Source organism: Gallinula chloropus (genome assembly GCF_964237585.1).
Source record: "Gallinula chloropus genome assembly, chromosome: Z".
Classification (NCBI taxonomy): Eukaryota; Metazoa; Chordata; class Aves; order Gruiformes; family Rallidae; genus Gallinula; species Gallinula chloropus.
The window spans coordinates 13,361,909-13,379,058 of NC_140089.1; positions in this window are offsets into that span (position 1 = coordinate 13,361,909).

Genomic DNA, 17,150 nt, shown 5'->3' on the forward strand with positions numbered 1-17,150 from the left:
GATGTACTGTGAAAGCCTTCAGATCCTTTCAGTAAGTTTTCTTGTAAAAATGCTGAGCAAGCTTTCATCCTGGGAGACAGCGAATTGCCTTTTTTAATTCTATGTGTGCATAACTATAAGCAAAATTCCATGTGTGAGCTAAGACAACTGTAATGATAATTCTAATCTTAAAATTTTACATGGGATAGTATCTTGGCAGAATCAAGTGGAAAAATATTCAGCCTTCTGACAAATTCCACATATTCAAAATAAGATGAGTTTGAGGAAAGTAAATACTTCTTTAGAAAGAAGTACAAGCTGCGTGTATGTAAAATGTCATATAAAAGGTGACATTGAATCTTTTTTAACACTCATTAATGTTGTTTGGCAGCATAATTTTAGCATGATCATAACTACTTGAATAATTCCATATATATGAACAATACAAGTGCTTCCTAAGGGTCTTCAACACTTATTTCCACCCTGTCTTTTTAAGTGCAGCGCAGTAGATGAATGGCTGTAGGCCATTGATCTGCAAAATATAGTTTCGTTATCCCCTTATTTTAGCAGGTGCATGACTAGTTCTGATTCCTCCAGTGTACAAGGGCTCAGTGTGTGTGGTGTGGCTGAAAAGCTCCTCGCATCACTTTTTTTGGAGTGGTTACTGCATTGAATATTTGGTTGGGATTAATAATGTTTTTTACTGTACTTCAGGAAACATTGCAATATGGCACTTATCCAGCTGAGCTCTGTGGAAGAAGCTGTTCATGCTCTCATTCAGCTTCACAACTATGACCTTGGAGAGAACCATCACCTCTTCATTTCCTTCACAAACTCTAAAATCTGACTTTCCTATGAACTTTCCTGCAAGACTGCATCATGGTTTAAGTAAAATATTGAAATAGATCCAGGAACAGGTGTAAGCAGCTTTGTCTCTTAAAAGATAAAGCTTGTTCATACAGAAACATTTAATGGCTCATGTTTTCTGATTGTTAGGTTCCAGTACATGGACAAAGTTTATTACACTTTGGCAAATTTTACAAATAACTTTTTTAAAAAAAACAAAGTCTGTGCAGTGCATATCAAATTATTAGAGAGAAGGGAATGTCTTCTCCCTGTGGAGTGAAAAGATACTTGATGAGTCTTTTCAAGATATGGTTTCAGAGACATAGCTTCACTTGATCATGGAAGTTTGATACTTTATTTTTGCTATAAAGTGAGTAATAATATATTGGAGAAAAAACGAAATAAGACCCCAAGAAAATAGTCAAGATATCAAAGAATTTTTTACATTTCATTAATAAATAAAATGTTTACAATCACAGGGAGAAAATTCAGGTCTATGATGGTTTGACAATTTTTTAAGAAATTATTTTTTTAAGGTCATCTTTCAGGGGAAGAATAATTGCACCTCAAGAGTCTTTTTTGTACCACTGCACTGTCTAATACTTAAATTACTGTGCTTTTACTTAATTTTTTACTACGTGCCTTACTATGTGTTTGTCATACAAATACCAGAGTCTTATCTGAAGTATCTTCTAAAAAATACATTGTCAGCTTTTTGAAAATTCTTAGTCTCTTTTAAAATGTTTTCCTTGATACTTCAAAATATTAATTGTTCATTAACTAATACTCTGTATTCTGGCATGTTCTGCGTTGGTATAAAGACTGGATAGAGGTGAGAATGAAGTTTAACTCATTGCATAATTTTGTAGAGGCTCACTGAAATGACCTTGCTACAGGTGTCTGTTACCAGTACTTGGCTGAGAGAAATTCCAGACCCAGAAAAATACATTACCAAAAAAAAAAAAAAAGACCAAACAGCACATTGACTCTAGTTTCTGTACTTCATCTATTAAGATTAAATTAATAAAGAGGTAGCATTCCTCCTCTTTAAGTATGAATAAAATGTTCAATGCTGAATAAACATTTATCTTTGCAATTATTTCTTGTGTTCATAGTACATACAAACTTTAGTGACTTCTGATTTGAACTTAATTAACTTTCTAAAATACAGAGATATTAGGTAAATAAGAATAAAAATTACTTTAAAAAAAGGTATTCCTCTGAAACACAGCATTTATTTACTTCAGACTACTGCAGAATTTGCTTCTGCCATAAAGTGGTGCCACACTTTTTATTACTTTTTGTGAACTGTATGACTTTTTTTCTATCTTTCTAGAAGAAAGGGTATATTTCATAAAACGCATTAGGTTGGAAGGGACCTTTAAAGGTCCTCTAGTCCAACCCCCCTGCAATGAGCGGGGACATCTTCACTAGATCAGGTCACCCAGAGCCCCATCAAGCTTGACCTTGAATATCTCCAGCGCTAAGGCCTCCACTACCTCTCTGGGCAACCTGTGCCAGTGATCCACCACCCTCAGAATGAAGAACATTTTCACAGATCACAGAATCACAAGGTTGGAAAAGACCTTTGAAGACCATCAAGTCCAACCATTCCCATTCTAATGTCCATTCTCAACCTGCCCTGGCACAGCTTCATGCCCTTGCCCCTTGTCCTATCTCCTGTCACCTGGCTGAAGAGACCACCGCCCACTTCTCTACAACCTCCTTTCAGGTAGTTGTAGGTAGTGATAAGGTCTCCCCTCAGCCTCCTCTTCTCCAAGCTAAGCAGCCCCAGCTCCCTCAGCTGCTCCTGTCATGATCCACAACCAGACAGTGTAATTCAGCAGAGGTTAAACCCCCTTGCATTCCAACTGACCTCAGATTGCTCTGGGTGGCTGGGGGCGGCTGGGCTTAACCCCTGAGCGATGTCCAATTAGGTGCTTTATCGTGAGGAGGTTTTCACAATCCTTGGGAACAGAATTAAGACTCAAAACGGAGTCAAGGTTTAAGTTACTTTATTTAGCCTGCAACAAGCGTGCAGAAGGTGGAAGGAGAAAGAGGGAAGAGTGAGAGAGATTGCAATATTTACCACCACAGAGCTGAGGTGTCCCATCAGTCCGAGTCGACTTTGTCAGGTGGGGAGTTCCATTAGTTGCTCATTGTCATGGTTCAGCGCTGGGTGCACGGAGGGTTGCTCCACTGCGGACGTGCACACTGAAGTGGCAGTTCTTGGTTGTATACAGTTCAGTGATACTTATTCATTAGGTTACCTCACACACCTGTACATATTCATAACTTGTCCTGCTTTGTATTAAAATGAGTTCCAAGAAGTGATTTCCATAAACTCCTCTCAGCTGCGCCTGCGCACTGCTGTTTGGTGGTGGTCGTTGAGGGTCTTGGGGATGAAGTCGGATGGCTCCTCTTCCTCACCGCAAGTAACCTTCCGTCTTGCGCAGACTCAGTTACCCCTTGACTCTGATCCAAACTGCAAGTTTGGTTTCAGCAGGTTTTGTGTACCTTTAAGGACAAGGGGGAGCTTGAACTAGGTACAATAAAATGCTTTGCCTGAATTTGTGACCAATTAGAGACAAACAAGGAATTCATCGAACAGATAAGGAGGAGGGGGGTGCTGGAACTTGTCAAAGAAGTCATTTTATTTTCACAGAGCACATAATCCTTGAGTGCATAATTTACTCAAAATATGGTGTTAGACTCAAAACTTCTGTTTCTCACACCATGCTCTGAGACAGGTATTAATTTCCTGGCTCTTCTCATTCCATCCCTCCTCATTCCCCGTAGGAGGAGTGATGGAGGAAAACACTACCTGTGCTCCAGATCCTTGTACCATGCGTCCCAGGGCCCTTAAACCTTTCTTAAGGGTCGTCAGTTTTCTTTTATGCATTTCATTACTACCAATTTGGAAAATTAAAAGTGGGTCATTGTCTGTGTGCCTGACCAAGGTTGGGAGTCTCTTTGTTAAGTCCCTAACTGAAGCTCCCTTAAGGCAGCAGACTTCCCTATGGAGAGGGTCCGGCCTACAGATCGGGCCCTCAGCTCCCTCCAGAAGGGAATCATCTAAAACAATGACCTGTCTTTTCATCTTAACAGAGGCTGTTTTGATGGCTTCCTTAGGGGGTCTTGTCCTAGGGAACAGAGCCTCAGGAGTACTTTTCCTATCAGCTGTCTCATTGTCTGTCTGGTTCCCTTCTAGTAGGGCCTCATATCTGTTGCTCAGAGGAACTTGGGGAGGAAGGACAGGTATGGAAGGCACCCTCCTACTGCCCTTGCCACGTACCTGCTTCCATTCATCCCTTTCATTTAGATTCTGTACCTGCCTGGGAGAGGGTACAGGATCACTCTGGTCCTGGACACTGTCTGCTGGGTACTCACATTTCTGTGGCTGGGAGGACAGAATGATGCTCATGACCCTGTCCAGTTTATCTTTGAGCACATCTACCTCCTCTTGCAGGTGTGCAGCTCTGCTGAGGAGATCCCTAATCAGCTCACACAGCCCTGATCAGAGCTGTGTCCTGCTGCAAGCACCTTGTGACATTCCCTGCACCCCAAGACCTGCACTGCAACTGGCTTCTGCAGTTGTCTGAACTGGGTTCCTACCTCCACACTGGAAGATGCTGGGGTCCTGGCCCTACACCAGGTAGACACCATCACACAATATCTTACCAAAGATTAGTGAGCCTCACCTGTCAGTTGCCTGAGCTCCCCTACTTCCTCTGCCCAGTGGGTGGGCTGGCTGTCTTGTCTGAGCTCTGCTGCCTGCTCTCCTGTGTTGTGTGGGTGGGCAGTGAAGTCGCTGCCCTCCTTAATCCCTTTTAAGGCTAGAGGCGGGGTGACATGACATCAGGGGGAAGGTGAGCTCTGGCGAGCTGCTGGGTAGTCGCCGCGGGTGGGAGGAGCTGCAGACTGGGTGCCCAGGTGTAGGGAACCTCTCTGCACAGCCCGATCTGCCGCACGGCCCCTGAGCTTACCTGAGTGATCGCTGCCATCGCTGATTGTCACTCACTGACTGGTGACCCTTAAGATTTTCCTCATACCCAACCTAAATCTCCCCTTTTCAAGTTTAAAACCATCATCCCTCGTTCGATTGCTCCCTGCCCTTGGGAACAGTTCCTCCCCAGCTTTGTTAAGGGCACCTTTCAGGTACTGGAAGGCCACTATAAGGTACACCCAGCAACTTCTCTTCTCCAAGCTGAACAAGCCCAACTCTCTCAGCCTGTCTTCACAGGAGAGGTGCTCCGGCCCTCTGATCATTTTTGTGGTCCTCTTGATTCTCTAAAACATCTATGAGCAGAGTCCTCTTCCCAGAGATTTGGGAGAGAAAAAAGACTTTACTACAGATTCCCACAATGATGTATGTTGGGAAATAACCTCTGGAGGCCTGAATCATGAATGACCTGGGTTGAAAGGGACCTTAAATATCATCTGGTTCCAACCACCCAGATTGGGGCCAACTTCAAGCAGTTGCTCAGAGAAGTGCCTGGTTATATTCTCAGCACTTCCAAGAATGCGAGACTTTACAAATTCTCTGGGCTTCCCACAGTTCAAATTTTTGACTCTTCTCATCGTGACTTTTTTCCCTAATACATAATTAGTCTTTAAACTTACTGCATCCTATATATGTTCCCTTTTGCCCTGTTAACTCTGCAAGTCCCAAAAAATGCAACCTTTCTATTACTGTTGCCTTAAGTTGTTAAAGAAAGGTTCAAAATTTCTTTAATATAGGTTGTTAATGTTGGCTTAAGTCTTTTGTCAAGTATGTTATCACATGCAGGGTGTAACGAAGACCATGCAGCTACTGCAGGTCTATAGACTGCAGGTACTATAAATGGCTGAGGGTAGAGCTCTCTGCGAATTTATACGTCAGGTCTGGGTTACCTCCAGCTCTGGGATTGTTTTTAGTGGATGTACACTTGATGCAAAGTGTAGTAAGACCTTTTTAGCAACCCAGTAGGTGCTTAGTGTCTTTTCAGATGACCTGTAGTTTGTTCCATAATGGTAAAATTTACACATCTTTGAATTTCTTCAAATGTCTTTGAACATCAGGAAAAATTTTTGAAGCTGATTAATAGCTTGACTTGGCTGCCTAGTCTGCTACTCCTGCCAGTTGCACATGTTTTGTGCGCTGATGGATTAAGGTCTTCTTATTTTGATTCCACATATCTGAGAGGATATCTCTATATATGCCTTTTTCTGACTACTAATAGCAAACCTGTGTTTGCATGCTGAGAAAACTATTCACCTTTGTTGATAAAACTGCCAGAATGTGGTTTGTGTGATCAAACATCTGCCTGCCTCTGATTCACACTAGTAGGAGAGCAATCAGTTTTTATCTAAGAGATGTGGACTTACTACTTGTCATTGTATACTGTTAGCATGTGCTGTTGTTTTTCAAGTGGGAGGTCAACTGCTTACCAAAAGCATTGTTTTGCCTTTACCTTTTGCCCTGGAGTGCTGTTAACTACAGCAGAAATACCAGACTTCATGTTGTTACTGTTGCACTGAGAGGACACTGATGAGATTATGGAGAATTTTTTTCTTTAACTTCTGTCTTCTGAAGATTTGCTTGCTGTATACAAGACTGCCTGGTCTTTTCAAAGGACATCTTAACACTTATGAATCAGAATTAATTTTAAAATGTAATGGAAAATTTCTGAGGTATTTAACTTCAGGGTTTTATTGCAGGGGGACGAGAACAAAATAGGACCGAAGTTTATGTGCCTTCAGTAGTTTTACATGTAGGGGTTCTTCACATCTATCACTCTCTTAACTATAATAAACACCATTTTCCCTGGAATTTTTGTATTTGTGTCGTTAAAAATGAATGTTGTCCACACACACTACAAGAAGTGAATTACAGCCATTTCAATACATATTTAATTATCCCTCTGCCTTTACAACTGCAGTGTTTTTCTTTTGTGCCGTAATACGCAGGGATCCAAGCAAAACTCACAAATTTCCAGCTTCAAATAGTAATAACACATAGTGCTGGGAGCAGTCTAAAAGAAATTAAGGTTCCTGACAGATGAAAAAACCTTTTACCTGAGCAGACAAATGTCACCACTGCCAGCAGATTTTCAGTTCTTGGAAACCGTGCATTATTTATGAGTGGAAAGCTACCACATATGTACTTACTTCATTCTAAACACTTTACAGTTCTTTTTGAATATGCTATCCACTGTTTGCAAAAGTTTACCCTAGAGATGCAGCAGCAGAGGGGGGATGTTGCTGATGAAGGAGGTTCTTGCATCAGACCATCATCTCACTCTCTGACCAAAGACTGACTGTTGGGGTTTTACTGAGGCATTCCGTGGAAAACCTGTGCTATCTCTGATGCCCCTTCCTGGAGGGAAGACCCAGTGCACAGCGGCTTTACTTGAAAGCAAAGGGGCATGAAACACAGTGGAAGAGGAGAGCATGATGTGAAACAAATGATGTGAGATAATGAAACAATTTAATGGATGACCTTTAGTACTGTATTCAAGACAAACAAAATATGGGTAAGAATTCATGAAATACCCTCATTTGTGTGATCTGTTCCTAAAGTTCCTTTTCAGTTTATAAGAATGTTATAAAGAATGTTATAAGAATGTTATATCTAACACAGGAAAATGATGTATATATTTGTAGTATCATGTTTTAGCTCTTTGTTTATTTCTTTAATTTGGCAAAAAAAGTGCTTTGGGTAACAAATGAAAGGTTAAAATGTTTTTATAATAAAAAAACCAAGCAATTTTCTTGTATATTAAGCAACAGCTTTAATTTGTAAAGCATATTGTGGCAATGGAGAAAAGGAACTCCTTGTTCAGTTGACTTAAAACTGAAAACAAGATGTAATATTAAAGAAGTCTATTTTCTGACTGTGTGGTGCACAGTTAATTTGATTTTGTTTATGCTACAATATATTCTGTTTCTTTTAGGTCACCATACTTGCTGATTACTTGGTATCCATACCTAACTCTTTTCCTAGATCTAGTTGTTACAGCACTCCTTGTAATAATTGCCACTAAAGCAAGTCTCTCAGATTTTCCTCTGTTCTTGTCTGTTTCTTTGGGTTTTTTCTTGCCTTGTGCAGTTAATGATGTCTGATGTTAGGGATTTTTTTTTTTTTTTTTAGCATACATGGCCCTCTAAGAAAAAGCTTTTTATCTCAAAAGTTTTTTACAAGGATTATTGAACATCCTCAGCAACCAGTTGGAGTTTAGCAACACCTAAACTTCCTGCTAAGCAGGGTAGAAATTCTCATTTCCAGTAGCATGGAGAACTCTTCTACAACCAATATAGCAGTTGAAGACTGTTTTGTTCTTTGATGCAGGAATCATGGAATGGCAGGGGCCTCTGGAGATCATTGAGTCCCATCGCCCCACCAGAGCAGGATCACCTCAAGCAGGCTGCACAGGGCAGAATCCAGGCAGGTTTTGAATGTATCCAGAGATGGAGACTCCATATATGGTTTAACTGCTGCTCCTGTGTGTGTTACTTGTATGATGAAGGGTCTATGAAGTTTTTATTGAGGGTTTTGTGGTTTTCTTGTTTCTTATTTTCCTCTCCAGTGCATGTCTTGCTCTGGAAAGCCACATTATTCTGTGACTGGAAACTCTCTTAAAAGATGACTGAAAGATATTGCATAATGCTGCAGGCTTGCAGCTCTGTGGTTGGATACGGCTTCCACTTTTATCCTGCTATGGTGATACCTAGTACCCACCCAGAGAACGTGTTTGCAGTGTCAAGCGAGTATCACTGCCTGGAAAAATAAAATTGATGCTTTTTTAAAAAAACATATTATCCAACCAAAAATTTAAGACTTATGAGTAGCTCAGAGAAATGAGGATGACTCTTCTGTTCAATAGTATGAATTCTGCTGATGATCTGGGAAGAACTGTCTGTAGCTCCTTAGGCTATTTTAGTAATTTCAATGTGTGGGGGTGTTTGGAGAGAGGGTTGTGGGTTCTTTTCTAGTTAAAATCTTTCAGTTAAGAATCGCCAAAAAATCGGAATTGTCAGGTTTAGTTCTCACCAAAGAACACAACAATGACACTGTCTATTTTTTAGCACTTCTAACCTGCTCCTTCCCTCCCTCCCCTGCTATTTCTAGTTGTCTCCTATGGCCAAATTGCCCACAAGCAGTACAACATTTAATAGCAGCAATACAGTGCCTTCAGCAAAATGTTGCTGTATACACAGGATTTGACTCATCTGCTCAACAGATTTGGAAATACCTTGTGAATTGTGTAACTAAGGTTCCTCATTTTACATCTCTGTGAAAGTAGTTTTTCTCTGTGAGAGCACAGTAAAGTTCTGAAAAGGGTTTCCTACCAAGTACTGTCTCCTGTCACATCTATTAACTCAAAGTTGTTTCCACATCTTTGGTCATATATATATATGTGAAGTTTGATTGTGTTACAGGCTCTTTTCCTTCATGTGTGTGTTTCCTGTGTGACTGGAGAGCTTCAAATTCTCTCTTGCTGAGGAGTTAATTATCTTGTCAGAAGTATAAAGGGGCCACACTGTTCCTGTACATGTTTCAACAGACTTGTACCCTCTTTCTCTGGCCTGTATCAGTCTATCAGACACCAAACTGGGTGATAGGAGACCTGTCCTAATTGCTGAGTGCCTTCCCGTTCCAACAGTAAACAACGATGCTGTATATGATTTGAATTTTTGGGGTTTAAGCACTTTCCAAGATAAGGTCTTTTAATATTAAATGAGTAACAAGGACATAAAATTTATCACAGAACCCCATACTTCTTGATAGTAAGACATCATAAATGTCTTTTTCTCTCTTTTTGGTCTGGATTGGCACTGTTGGTCCCAGCCTGCCTGTCACAGGCTGGCCTGGGTGAATTTTGCCTTCAGGACACACTATATATATATATATCCCTGTAAAATTCCCAAAGAGCCTCTAGAACTCTTGTTGGAGACAGTTATTCAGCACTCAGTACAGGACTATGACTGCTGCTAGTGTAAATTGTTTTTCTTAGAGGAAGGTGTTCAATTACGATGTATCTCCAGCTGTTACACAAGCCCCTTAATCTGTGGGGTTAGATTCTCCCCACTTTGTATTATGGGAAGACCATGCTTTTCACTTAGTTTTACTTTTGATGCATCAGATTTTAATCCAGACCCCTGAAAAATACTTTCACTGCCATTATTGCCACTCAGCAGACGGAAAATAGATAAGAAAGAAATTAGTTCTGAAGGGTCTGACACAGCTGTAAGATGTCAGCAACAACATCCTTTCTTGCCCGGGATATCTCAGCCACTTACTGTCTCATGTGATCTAACAGGAAAACTGCTGGTATCTTGGCAGATCAAGTGCACAGAAACAATGGGCTTGATTAAGATGCAAGTTGAGAAATCCTGCCCAGTAATGTTGATTTTTTTTCCCCCCTCTAAATTCTAGGGTCCAACCTAACCTACTACACTGCTAAATTTAAATATACATGTATCTTCTCACCCACCCTCCCAATAATGGGAATGTATCTTCAGCCTAGCCATAAAACACACCTTGGTGTCTTAAACACAGGAAGGAGGTGTAAAATCACCTGCCTGGACCTTAATGCTGTGTTAATGCATAGCTCTGTATCATTAAAACAATTATAAATTGGGATATTTCATTTATGTAGCTGTATAATGTCATGGATGAAACAGTTGTACTTCACATGGGTATGGCATAAAAAATGCCACAGTTGCAATTAGAAAGTGAGTTGATCAAGTGCATAGAACGAAAAAAATGCTCAGTCTGGTACAGGATTTAACTGGCAGCCATCATTTAGTTCCCACTGAATTAGGTTACTTGATTCTGAAGTTATTCTAGTGTATAGAAAGCTCTCCAAGAAGGCAAAAAAAGGATTAAGTGTAGGAGTAGTTCATTAACTTCTTAATAGAGATGCATCAAGGTTTGCTGTGGGGAGAGAAAGAAGTTATTGGGGTGGTTTTTTTCTGGTTTATGGGTTTGTATACATTTTTCTATGTAAAGATTGTGGTTTTGTAGGTTTGGGGGGGGGGGGGGGGGGATTGCCTAAAGATTTAAAGGTAACAACTGACAGTGCATTGTAAGAGTAATTTAGATTTCTTGCTCAGATTTATGGATTTAGACAAGTTGCAATTTGTTGCAATTTCCCTCTTCATAATACTATCACAGGAGTTCTGATGCCTCTTCTGCAACGCTAAAGCACATTTTAATTGCAAGGTCAGAAAAGTAATCTAGGAAAAGTAGTTATTGATGTGCTGCTATTGACTGCTGTGTCCAGGTTAATTGTTTAAAGCATGCCCAAAAGTTTGATGCTGTGTCTAAAACCTTTACTATAGGTCCAAGTCCTAAAGAATCAAAAGTGTAGAAAGATCACTAAGTATAAGTTGGACTGCTTGGAGTAAAAAATTTTGTTGTTATTTTGAGTAAATATATGCTCAGAAATTTAGTTTTCCAAGATTTGGAAAAGTTGCTGGAAAAGGCTGTGTGGGTCAAATCTGTAATTCAGAGACCTTTAGAAAAGCAGAGTTAGTGCACACCATATTGTAATTTTATAACAGACAGTGAAACACTGAGGCTGCCCTTAAGGGGTCTTTTGCTACACAAAGGAAAAAAAAAACTCAACAAACAAAACTACAAAAGCAGAGCAGGTTATTTCTATATTTCATGATTTCCAAGACGTAGCTATTTTCCCTTAGGCACAAGGTAAGTTCATAATGCTTCTAGATGGTTCTACACTTCCAATACACACATGTCTGTGAGCGTTTTTTTGCCAGCAATGCTTTGTTTTTTCAAACATTTCACCACACACTGATAATAATTAAGCAATAGCTTAGGTTCAAATACATTATCCCTGTTCCCTAGATACTGTGCCACCTACAGTGACACCTGTCTCCCTAAATTTTCAGATTAAAGCACAGTTGATTAAATTTAAAAAACAGCTTCATTTTTTAAATTCATTTGGAATTTTTTAATATTTGGACATACTTTAATCCTAGACTGTGCTTTAAAAGCCCTCTCTGAGAGCCATCAAATTGGTGAGGGTTTATGGTTTGACAAGCAGTGTCCTGAAGCCAATATATACAAAAATACATTTTCATGCATAGTCTTTACCAGGATGTACAATAATCTCCATATTTTTGGTCTATATAAAATGGAATTGACTAGTCTAGTTGTGTGAGTCTCTTCCTCCAAATTTTTAGGACCATTTAGAATGTGAACACCTGTCTCTAAAATACTGTATTTTGCTTTTATAGAGAAGTTTCCGTCACTTTTAAGCATATCTCTGACCCCCCAGTTTTTATTGACTAACACCTGTTCTGTTCCTGTTGGGAAAAATCAGGTCATAGACAAAATCCAAGTAAAGGTCATAGATTGTCATTTACCTACTGTATTTTTGTGGCGCAATAGCAAATGATCATTTCTAGGCAGGATTCAACCTTTAATTACTGTAGCAAATGATATCTTATTGCCAATTAATTTCTGGACAGTGGCATTACTGATAGTCGTGAGGAGACTTGTGGGAATATTGTGAACCATTTGAACATGAGCAGTGCTGTTGCCTTTGCAATTGCTACCAAAAAAGACAGGGTGACCTTTTTTTTTTCCCTGGAAATTTCAATCTGACGTCTTTACCACAATTTATGACGACATACAAATGTCATCACCCAGGTTGTCCTTCTCTTCTGATTGCCAATAAATGTAGAAATAATAGAGTTATACCTAACTGAATTTTGAAAGACTGAAGAGCAGAGCTCATGCTGTTTCTGTAACAGAAAAAGCACAACTTGTATGCAAAAAATGAATGCATAATGTTATGAAACTGAAACCCAAATCATCCTGCTGTCTCTGTGTTCCTACAGTCTTGTACATTAACTTGAGGGGCCCTCTAATTGAGAAAATGTTTTCTTTAAGTTGACTAAACAGCCTGTGAATTCTGAACTGCTTATAAAACACAAAAAGTTTGCTTATTAGATTCTTCCCCTCTTCTGTCCCATTACAAAGTGTCGATGCAGACATGAAAATTGCCAGCTGACAAAATACCGTCCGTCTGTAGGGAAAGAAGCTGGGAAAAGAATCCCCACCTGCCTGAACAGCTTGAGGAAAACTGGTTTATAGTCTCTAGTCAATATCTGATTTTCCCTCAAGATGTGTGTATGGAATTTTTTTTTATTTTCATAGGTAATATAGTTCGACAAGTCAACACACCTCCCATCTAATGGTTGCAGCACTTCTAGACTGACTACTGCCCAAAACGTAACGGTGAGAGAAGGGTAATAGAACCAACTGGGATTTGGTTTTCTTCCTCTACCTAATCAAATAAATTATCATTAATTGTTGCCTTAGCTGTAAGTTGTTATTAAGCTTTGTGCAGCAGCTATGGTAAGGCAAGCATCATCCTTGTGGATGAGCTCAGGGAGCCTGGCAGAGAAAAAAGCATTAAGCTTATTGTCCAGCTCTTTCTCTCCTGATTGTAGCAGATATTCTAGAAACAGAAAGGAAAAGATGTCTGTTCATCTATCTGGAGTTAGGAAAATCATCCCCCTTTTTAAAAAATGTATAAAAGGGAGTGCTGTTAGTCTTTAATTTTCTTTTGTAACTTAGTACCTCTCTCCTCCTCACTATTGCCTTCAGTCAGCATAGACCTCAAAATAATGACACAGCTTGTATTGAACAGCATGTAACAATCAGAAGCCATGACTAGTTAGCAGCCTCCTCACATGATATTCCAAGACCTAGCAAAATTAGAACACTGCCCCATTGATCGTGCTTTAAAACTAATGGGGCAGATTGTAGTGACATCAAAGCCTCTATCAGAGAAGTTTACTTTGCATCATCCCACAGCCACCTTTATGACATGAAGCCTCAATACACCTATGTAGGAATATTATCCCAGTTTCACAACAAAGTGGGAGGGAGAAGGCAAGAGAGGCAGAAAGGGGTTATCTTATCAAAGGTCACAGTGAGTTTGTGGCAAAGCTCAGTTTGGGCTCCTACTCCTATGTTAAAACTCACAGATAGCAGCCCTTTTGCTCTGTAGAGCTGGTTTTCTGATTAGCAGCAACGGTCAGTATTCTTTATCACCTACCATGCTCTTGCTATGAGATGTATATGGCATGGTCTGATGTCTGCTTCATCCAAGATGTATCCTCCAAGGAAATGGCATAGAAGCATTCTGTATTTAAGGTTCAAATCCTTGTGCATCTCACCCCAATTCTTTTGCAGAAATCCCACTTCTTTTTCTCAATCTTCACTTCTTTTGGCAGGAGTTGAGACAGTAGCACAGGAGCACCAGAAAGTATAGGCAGAAATGCTGGAAACAGCTTAAGTGGTAATATTTCCTCCAAGAAATTTCATTCAAGAGGATGCTTTTCTTCTGCACAGTATTTATTGAAGCATTTTCATTAAAAGCTGAAGAGGTTCAGCCAATTTTTCACTTAGTCTTCTTGAACACTTGCTGTTGCTTATTCTGGAAATTAAGTGGACAATCAGAAACTAGTTTTTAATCTGATTCATTTTAAGTAGCTTTAAAGAGAGATAGAATTCAGGTGGAAGAAACCTTCCATCAGGTTACAGTTACTTTTCACTGCTAGTTGGTAAGCAGTGCCTGATCGGAAGCTGTTCAAGAATGCAACTACACTATGAATAGTTGAGTGACCTGTTAGCAAGGATGAATCACACTTACTCGGTCTGGCTGAAGATGTGTGCTGTGTTTTTAAAAATCTGTTTGCTGACAGAGCACTAAATATGAAATATTTTGTCTTTACATGTCAAGTAGTGTAATCTGTGCCAAGCCTCCTTACAAAAAGAACATGATTTAGGTGACATAGTGAAATACACTGTCTGCAAATGAGACAGAACGAATACAGACTGCTGAGATGTTTAATCCTGCTTGCCTTTCTGATTTTCAATTATCTCCATTTAGACAGCTGCAAAGGAAAGCTGCACAGGAAACTTGCAAGTGTCTCTGGATTAATTCAATTACTTGGACCATCCCAACTGTTTTCTTATCACAAAGATGAGAAATGGAAGCACATACTGGTACAGCTGCCTTCTGGGTAGTGAGCCTTAATTCTACTGGGCACAAAGGTAGCATTGGACTTACAAATTAGGTCCTTTAGGTTTAACAGTGAAAAGGTTAAAACCTTACCTATCCAGAACAGAAAATGTATGTGTATGTTATCCTGCATTTTTATTAGACAGATTTTTCTAAGAAATAAGCTAAATCTGCCTAAGCTGTAGGGATCAGCTTGTTGGGACATTAATATGTCTTACCTTTGTGAAGCTTTAATTGTCTTTCTAAATAAATTAGTTCAGGACTTGGGCAGGTGGTCTCAGAGCTGACTAGTTTCAGTAGCAAATTCAAACCTGGGTCCAAATCACAAAGACTCCTAGGAATCGGTTGTGAACTGAAAAAGGACATAATGATTTAAGTTGAACCTTGTATTACCATTTTCAGATTACAAAGATAATGAAGTACTGGAACAGACTGATGGAAATGCTGTGAATTCTACCTCACGGTCACTATAAAGAGCAGGTTAGACAAGTATGTCAGGAAGTAATTTATGTACAGCTGATCTTATCATAGAGCACAAAAACAGAATAAGAGGACTTCTCAACAGCTTTTTGACATTTACTTCCTATGGCTGTGCTTTGAATTTAGATATGCAAACAACATGAATGTAATTTAAAGTAGGCTTTTTGTGTAGTTTAATCATGTGGTACCCAAGCATGTTTTAAACGGCAACTATTCAGCTGTTCAAAACTTACCAGACTGGAATAAAACAAGGCTGGTTCCATTCTAGGTCCTGTATTTTATTCAACTGACACCCTTCCTTGTCATTTTCTTTAAAGAATGTTCATAATATTTTTTTTATTTTGTTCTCTTTATTAATATAATGATATCCTCATATTTCTTCAGGCTTGCTGCCAAAAATATTTTCCTGTTTGCTGTGTGGGGTGTTTATGAACAGTTGCTACCACTACTTTTTATGAAAGCAGCAGTAGAAATTGCAGTGATTAGTGCGTCTGCAACTTAGTGGGCTGGTAAGAGGGAGAAAAAAGTAATTTCCAGCTAATTTTAAATGTTATGCAGAACAACACCTCTCCAAATCTTTTTTTTTTTTTTTTGTATAGGGATAAACTACTTACCACCACTGAGCATTTCAGTAATTTAAGACAGAAATATGCAGTACTGACATCTGCTGTGTGTTATTCCAAGAGCAGGATTGCTTGTGATGTAACTGGTCACTGCTGGAGAATCAGGTCACTTCATGTCCCAGTCAAGATGAATAAGGGGAGCAGAAGCTGAATAAAGTTGTCTACATGTTAAAGTAGGTAGGATGGTATATAAAAACCACTGGAACAGATCAAGTTACATTAAGAAAAGTAAATAAAGCAGGAAATATTATGAAACTGGTATTTGTTTTCATTGAAATAAGACACAGATTCCTTGCTCTTTGACATTATAATACAGCAGTAAAGTATCAGTTTATGCAAGTAAGCAGTGTGGTTGTAATGGAGGACTGTACTGTGTTAGCATTAAAGGGCATTAATGTAAAGATAGCACATGAGGAAAACTTCTTCAGGAAGCTCACTGGAGCTCATCAAGGATGCCTAAATCTACCTTTGTGTTAGGCTTACTCCATCCATCACCTTGGCACTCAACTGTAGTTGTGGTAACTGGGCAACTGCACTTGCAAGTCAATGCAAGTCTATGCAGCCTTCTGAAATTCAGGCTTGCTGACCTGAACGCAGACCACAAGTTTTAGGGGGATCGCCATTCTCTGACTGCAGGGAACTCTTCGGGCAGCGCTGCTGGTGCTGATTAAAACCCACGGGTTGGGATTCACCTGGACCGAGCAAAGGCCTACAATGAGAAAGCACTGCAAGTACCAATGGTTGGCAGTGTACAGTCACACAGATCACACCCTTGAGACATGCCAAGGTCCTGCAGAGCTGCTGAGCCGTAACCAGCCCCTTCCAGCCCTGGGGCTCCGGCACTGCGCCATCGGCCCTGGGACCCCAGCATCGACTGGGAGGTGCCGCCCGGTGCAGTTTGCCACAGGGGCAGGAGGCTCGCACGGCGGGCAGGCAGGGACCAGCACAGCTGCCACGTACCAGCAGGTCTGACTTTCGGGTCGCCTTCCCCCCCCGCCCCTTTCCCAGGAATCATAAATAACCCTTCCCTCAGCACCCCCACCCCTCCCCGGCGTAAGGGCCGGCCTTATCAGCTCTGCCACTCGCCGGGCCGGGACAGAGGCGGTGTCCTGGGGAAGTAAAGGGGTTGTGCCAGGGAAGAGACAAAAAAAAAGAAGAAGAAAAGAGAGGGTTTTGC